Source organism: Schistocerca piceifrons, chromosome 6 (assembly GCF_021461385.2).
Source record: "Schistocerca piceifrons isolate TAMUIC-IGC-003096 chromosome 6, iqSchPice1.1, whole genome shotgun sequence".
NCBI classification, from domain to species: domain Eukaryota; kingdom Metazoa; phylum Arthropoda; class Insecta; order Orthoptera; family Acrididae; genus Schistocerca; species Schistocerca piceifrons.
Window position 1 is genome coordinate 32,187,967 of NC_060143.1, and position 7,313 is coordinate 32,195,279.

General features: G+C 44.9%; 1 non-coding gene across 1 annotated transcript; it reads left to right on the plus strand.

Moving 5' to 3' along the window:
- Positions 1–6,560: 6,560 nt before the first annotated feature.
- Positions 6,561–6,636, plus strand: Trnaa-ugc. Its single transcript has one exon. It is a non-coding gene; the product is annotated as a tRNA-Ala (tRNA).
- The last annotated feature ends 677 nt before the right edge of the window (positions 6,637–7,313 follow it).

Consider the following 7,313-nt stretch of genomic DNA (forward strand, 5'->3'; position numbering starts at 1 on the left):
GACAGTGCAGAAATTTGTTAATCGTAGTGAGTATTTCACCGCAACGGTTTCTTTTAACTCGATTTTCTCGACAACGGCTGAGAAGTGCATCTTGGTGCTTTGCCACGTTACACCTCTGGCCATGGGCTTTTATTATGCGCAGTATGAATCGAATCTGAATTTCACAATTGGCGGCCTCCCCTTGTAAGCATCGAAGCTTCAGTTAACAAAATAAAAACAGTTACAATAAAACAATATATATATATATATATATATATATATATATATATATATATATATATATATATATTCCGGTAATTCGAAAGATCTTTAAATAGGGCAAGATAAACCAATTGCACAATTATACGAGGGTTGCCTAAAAAGTAATGCCTCCACCTTCGTAACTCTTCAACTGTTGGCAGCATTGGTATGCGGCAGGTACTGGTTGTCTGGTTGTTCTGTAGCCTCTTCTCTACCGCTCCAGTTGTCGGGAAGCCTTAGCATTGAACAGTTGTGTTGTTACAGTGTAAAGCATGGAACCCTGCGCAGACGGTCGGTCAATGCGATTTAAGCTTTGTGCGTTTATTGAATTCTTGAGAGCAGAAGGTGTCAACCCGAAGGAGATTCATCAGAGAATGAAAGCAGTTGATGGTGATTGTGTTTATGTGCGTACTGTGCGTCGTTGGGCGAGTAAGTTTAAAGATGTTGAAGTGGGAACATCTGACCTGCGTGATAAAAAAGAGTTGGACGTGCTGTGGTAGCAACCACCGAGTTTCACAAGCAAAATGTTGACCGATTGATTCAAGACGATCGTCGTATCACTTAGAGAGAAACTGCAAGCACAATCAGCATTTTACAAGAACGTGTGGGTCACACTATGGCTTTGCTTGGCTGTCGGAAGATATGTGTACGCCAGCCGGAGTGGCCGAGCGTTTCTAGGCGCTTCAATCTGGAACCGCGCGACCGCTACGATCGCAGGTTCGACTCCTGCCTCGGGCATGGATGTGTGTCATGTCCTTAGGTTAGTTATATTTAAGTAGTTCTAAGTTCTAGGGGACTGATGACCTCAGCAGTTAAGTCCCATAGTGCTCAGAGCCATTTGAACCATTTGATCTGTGCACGACGTGTATCCCGGATTCTCACTCCTGAAATGAAAGCGCACAGACCTGAAATTTGCCAGGAACTCCTCTCGCATTACGAGAATGAAGGTGACGCCTTTCTCCACTCAATTGTGACAAGAGACGAAACATGGGTACACCATTACGACCCGAGAACGTCAGTCTATGGAATATCGACACAAAGGCTCGCCCGATAAAAAGAATTTCAAGACACAGCCATCAGCTGGAAAAATCATGGCCACAGTGTTCTGGGACGCAGATGGTGTTATCCATGTTGATTTTCTTGATCGTGGAACAACAATAAATTCGGAGCATTACATCACAAAGCTGCGAACTCTGAAACGACGGCTAACAAGGGCTCGAAAGGAAAAGGATAATGTTTTCCTGCAGCATGACAATGCCAAACCACACACTTCACGTGCCACCACAGCAGAACTTCAGAGACTGAATCTCACCACCGTATGGCATCCTCCATACAGTCCAGATTTAGCACCGTCTGACTTCCATCTGTTCCCGATAATGAAAGACGATCTGCGGGTACATCATTATGCTTGTGATGAAATCGTTGAGAGAACTGTGAGACTGTCGTTTCGGAAACAGTGTGTCGACTTTTTCCGTGATGACTTCAGAAAACTTGTTCAAAAAATGGCTCCGAGCACTACGGGACTTAACATCTATGGTCATCAGTCCCCTAGAACTTAGAACTACTTAAACCTAACTAACCTAAGGACAGCACACAACACCCAGCCATCACGAGGCAGAGAAAATCCCTGACCCCGCCGTGAATCGAACCCGGAAACCCGGGCGTGGGAAGCGAGAACGCTGCCGCACGACCACGAGATGCGGGCGAAAAAAACTTGTTCATCGTTGACAGAAATGTATCCCATTGGCTGGTGATTATGTGAAAAAGTGAATATTGGTAATTAACGACCACATTCTAAGGACTACTTCTGCGTTTGATTTATTAAAATATTCCCATACAAACCCAATTAACGAAGGTGGAGGCATTACTTTTCATTCAAGCCTCGCACTTCTTACAATAAAAGACTTAATTCAAATCCAGAACAAATTCAGTTTTGTCCTTTGGAGACAACGGGGAAACAACGTAACAATTTATAATGCCTGGGACTTTGCCATGACCATAAATAATAGCTATAAACCTTACAATGCGAAAGAATACTTTACCTTATCTAGAATCAGCTGATACAACCGTTAACTACATATTGATATACTATTCCTACCGTCAACAGACAACAGTCAATGACATACACCCAGTGTGATAATTTAATCATGCCTGATTTGCCTCGCACCACTCACCATCGCATGCCCCACGTGCCAACAGACTTCTGTGCAGGAGATGGCCACACTCAGTGCTCGCTACCCGCATACCAGGGTGCACCGCACTATCATAGCGCCACCATAATGCCACCATTAGCTGTGAAGTCACTCTGTTATTGCTTCTTGAAGGGATTCTACTACAGCCAGTTGTGTGTGCAATCTGCCAGTATGATATTCCCATGCCTTCTATGCCCATGATTCGATCTTTATCAAAGTGCGAATGATGGCAATAACCAACACGTGCATGTCTTCTAGGTAGGAAGTGTTGCAATTTCCATCAGACAACTTCCAGTAACGTCAGACACACCCAATAGCCGTTTTGTACTGACATTATTCTTTATCTAGGGGAATGGATTTTTTTCTGTACCAAAAGTAAGTTCATATAATATTTTTGTCAATACACCCCCAAAGGCACGGAAATACTGGAGTGTCAGTTTCGTAGCGTTAAGTGAAAGTATTCATGGTGTAAAACTTTCCATTTCCGTCATAGTAGTTAAGTCAGCACAAACAACACACTGAAACTGCAACTTTTATCTTTCCTCAAGTAAACTTTCCAAGTGTGTTAGTAAGTTTCTACCATCATACAAAGAGTTTCAGAATATTCTCATCGCCTGTCGATGACTGTGGCGTACCGTGCTAAGTCAGTTGGTTCTTGTTAGGAACTGTAGCGTTAGCTGCAGTCCAGGAAAGGCTAACAATGGGCCAAGCAAATTAAATACTTGTGTTGTAGGGTCCGTGTTACATGGTGGGTGTTGGACCACCTCCCAACAAAATTGCACTAGTGTAACCTAAATAGAATCAGTGTGATTCACGCCGCGTGGTAATAGCCGAGCGGTCTAAGGCGCTGCAGTCGTGGACTGTGCGGCTGGTCTCGGCGGAGGTTCGAGTCCTCCCTCGGGCATGGGTGTGTGTGTTTGTCCTTAGGATAATTTAGGTTAAGTAGTGTGTAAGGCTAGGGACTGATGACCATAGCAGTTAAGTCCCATAAGATTCCACACACACACACACACACACACACACAGTGTGATTCATGTGGTGTCACCGCCAGACACCACACTTGCTAGGTGGTAGCCTTTAAATCGGCCGCGGTGCGCTAGTATACGTCGGACCCGCGTGTCGCCACTATCAGTGATTGCAGACCGAGCGCCACCACACAGCAGGTCTAGAGAGACTTCCTAGCACTCGCCCCAGTTGTACAGCCGACTTTGCTAGCGATGGTTCACTGACAAAATACGCTCTCATTTGCCGAGACGATAGTTAGCATAGCCTTCAGCTACGTCATTTGCTACGACCTAGCAAGGCGCCATTATCATTTGCTATTTATCTTGTGATGCATGTACCGTCAGACCGATGTTCACCAATTATGGATTAAAGTTAAGTATTCCAGCAGCTACGTACTTTTCTTGCTAGTATAAATCCTTTAACTGTTCCAGACCTCACGCCAGCCTGCGTGAGCTTAACGCGTGCCTTTCGGCTACCTCCTAGTGGCTTGGCTGTCTTGCCAAGTCACAACAATTCACACATTTTTAATGCAATAAATTTTGTCTAGAATGCACGAAGCAACATTGCTAATTTGCTATGATAGCATGTACCTTTCAAAATGGTCACTTACGTAGCAAGGTACAGCCCACTGTCTCGAAACACTGTCACTGGTGGCCGGCCGCGGTGGTCTAGCGGTTCTAGGCGCTCAGTCCGGTACCGCGGGACTGCTACGGTCGCAGGTTCGAATCCTGCCTCGGGCATGGATGTGTGTGATGTCCTTAGGTTAGTTAGGTTTAAGTATTTCTAAGTTCTAGGGGACTGATGACCACAGATGTTAAGTCCCATCGTGCTCAGAACCATTTGAACCATTTTGAACTGTCACTGGTACTTAATATCTTCGAATTATTTTTTGCTGAAAAATAATATGTTTTTATATTCTCACTACTGATCGACAGTTTTTTCTTTTTTGGTGGGCGGGTGGTGGTGGTGGGGGGGGATTCATCAATCTGTGGCTAGTTTTATGCACCCATCCACCAATTCCTCTCCTGTGGCAGTTGCACCTGACGTTGCACCCAATGTCCTCAATTATTAATCGGATGTATTGTCTCATGTATTGATACTACCCTACCAGCGCCGTAAAGCTGGCAACGTAATTCCGTGAGACGCCGATAGCAGTCGCGCGGGATCTGGCAGAAACTGAGCTATGTCTCCAGGGGCTCAGTACCACCAGCTCACTCTGCCGCCGCGATATAGGACGATCGGTGGCAGCCACATATCCCACTCACACTCGGAGCAACTTCCTAGTCATGGCTCCATCGTTTATGCTTTAGTTCAGAGAGCCTCATTCTTGTTGCTATTGTATTAGCTGGACTCTGTTCCTTGCTGCATTGTGTCTAACGAGTCTTAGTACAGTTTGGGAAAGCTGCCAATTAAGTAAAGCTTTTGTTTACTATATTCGTTTGTTCGATCATCATTTTTGCTCCTGTCCAGCCTTTCTACGACAATAGCTACTGCACCAATCTGTAGCCCACCTCTCCTTACTGCAGTGTACGAAGTCATACACAAAATACTCGCTAATCTCTGTCTATCCATACAGGTTTTACCACATACAGTTCCATCTAGTACCATGGAAGTTATCGCATGATGTCTTCCACAAGCCCTATAATCCTGTCTCTTTTTCGTCAAATCATTTCTTATTTTATCAGTCCATCTGATTTTCAGCATGCTTCAAATGGTTCGATTCTCTTCTTTCCAGATTTCCATGCAGCCCGTATTCAGTTCAGTACGATAATGTGCTCCAAGCGTATATCCTCAGAAATTTCTTTCTCATATTAATGACGATGTTTGATACTACTACGCTTTTAGTAGGAGTCCATCATGTGTTTTTACTTCCAAGTTCACATAATTCCTTCACTTAGTGGTCCATAATTGTGACGGTAATTTTCTCGATAATCTCATTTCTGCTACTATTCATTAGTCGCGTCTTTCTTCGATCACTAGCCTTACCATTTAATGTGTACCTGCAGGTTGCACCGGCGGTGGTAAAGCGTTTTCTACCCTTCATCCCTTCCCTTTGTTGAATATTGCTGAAATGGTAGGAAAAGGCTGTAGCCATTAGGTAATGTGCCTCTGAACTACTTTATATCCCTCCCCTTTCCGCATAAGAGCTTAAAAGCCGTGTACAGTGGACCCATGGCAGGTCATAATTCATTCATGGGCGCTTCACGCAGCAAGCTGACAGGCGCCGTGTGCGGGAAGAGATCTGTCACTGACTGTCCTTCAGCACCTCCTCCACGTAGCGAAATGTCTCTCTTTGGTCCCTGACGGAACGTCTCCTTTATCTTATATAAGGGGAAAAAATAGTTTATTTACAGTTACTTTGGATGTATCTTGGCTGTAGAGTGAAGCACTGAAGCTCATCTAGAGCATGGGCCAAAATCGAAAATACAGTGCTAATATATGATCTGGATACGCATTTTATCACAGAACACAATGAACAGTTGAAGTATTCACTCTGGAAATACAGTTAATGCTCTCCATTATATTTCAATAACACGATTATAAATAGGTTGCAGAACACCGTAACGTAGATGCCACCAGTTCTGAATATTGGACGGAGCCGTGGTTTCCGAACTTTTAAAAAAAATGGTTCAAATGGCTCTGAGCGCTATGGGTCATCAGTCGCCTAGAACTTAGAACTACTTAAACCTAACTAACCTAAGGACATCACACACATCCATGTCCGAGGCAGGATTCTAACCTGCGACCGTAGCGGTCGCGCGGTCCAAACTTTTCTCCCCGTTAATATACAAGGCTTTTCCCATGGTGGCCTAACTCACAACATTGTCTATCTAAAGCTGCTTCAGTGTGCAGCTCGTGTGGTGAACAAATTTTTCACAATATCATAATAAAGGAACCACAAGTTTTATAATTTATGCATGCAGACTGAAGCGACAAATGGAATTTTGGACCAACGCTGCGATTCGAACCCAGGCGTCCTGCTCACCTCAGCTTCGAATGAAACAGGTGATCTTGCAGACGCTCTATCAATGAAATGAATATAGTGCAGGACAATAAGTTGGGAATGTGGGTCTCACGGGACGCGTGCCAGAGATAAGTCCCTGCAGTCGCACTATCCTCTGTGTCCTTGGTGGGCTCAGATGGATAGAGCGTCTGCCATGCAAGCAGGAGATCCCGGGTTCGAGTCCCGGTCGGGACACACATTTCCAACTGTCCCCGTTGACTTATGTCAAAGCCTGTATGCAGCTAGGGGTATTCATTTCATTGTAATTTCATTCTAACGAGCTGCATGGTCACCGATGGTATCTGTTCTTTCGGACGTGTTCATATATATAATGAGGTTGTTGCCCACCACTGGCGTTCTACGAGGGCAGTTCAATAAGTAATGCAACACCTTTTTTTTTCTCGGCCAATTTTGGTTGAAAAAACCGGAAATTTCTTGTGGAATATTTTCAAACATTCCTGCTTCGTCTCGTATAGTTTCATTGACTTCCGACAGGTGGCAGCGCTGTACGGAGCTGTTAAAATGGCGTCTGTAACGGATGTGCGTTGCAAACAACGGGCAGTGATCGAGTTTCTTTTGGCGGAAAACCAGGGCATCTCAGATATTCATAGGCGCTTGCAGAATGTCTACGGTGATCTGGCAGTGGACAAAAGCACGGTGAGTCGTTGGGCAAAGCGTGTGTCATCATCGCCGCAAGGTCAAGCAAGACTGTGTGATCTCCCGCGTGCGGGCCGGCCGTGCACAGCTGTGACTCCTGCAATGGCGGAGCGTGCGAACACACTCGTTCGAGATGATCGACGGATCACCATCAAACAACTCTGTGCTCAACTTGACATCTGTGTTGGTAGTGCTGTCACAATTGTTCACCAGTT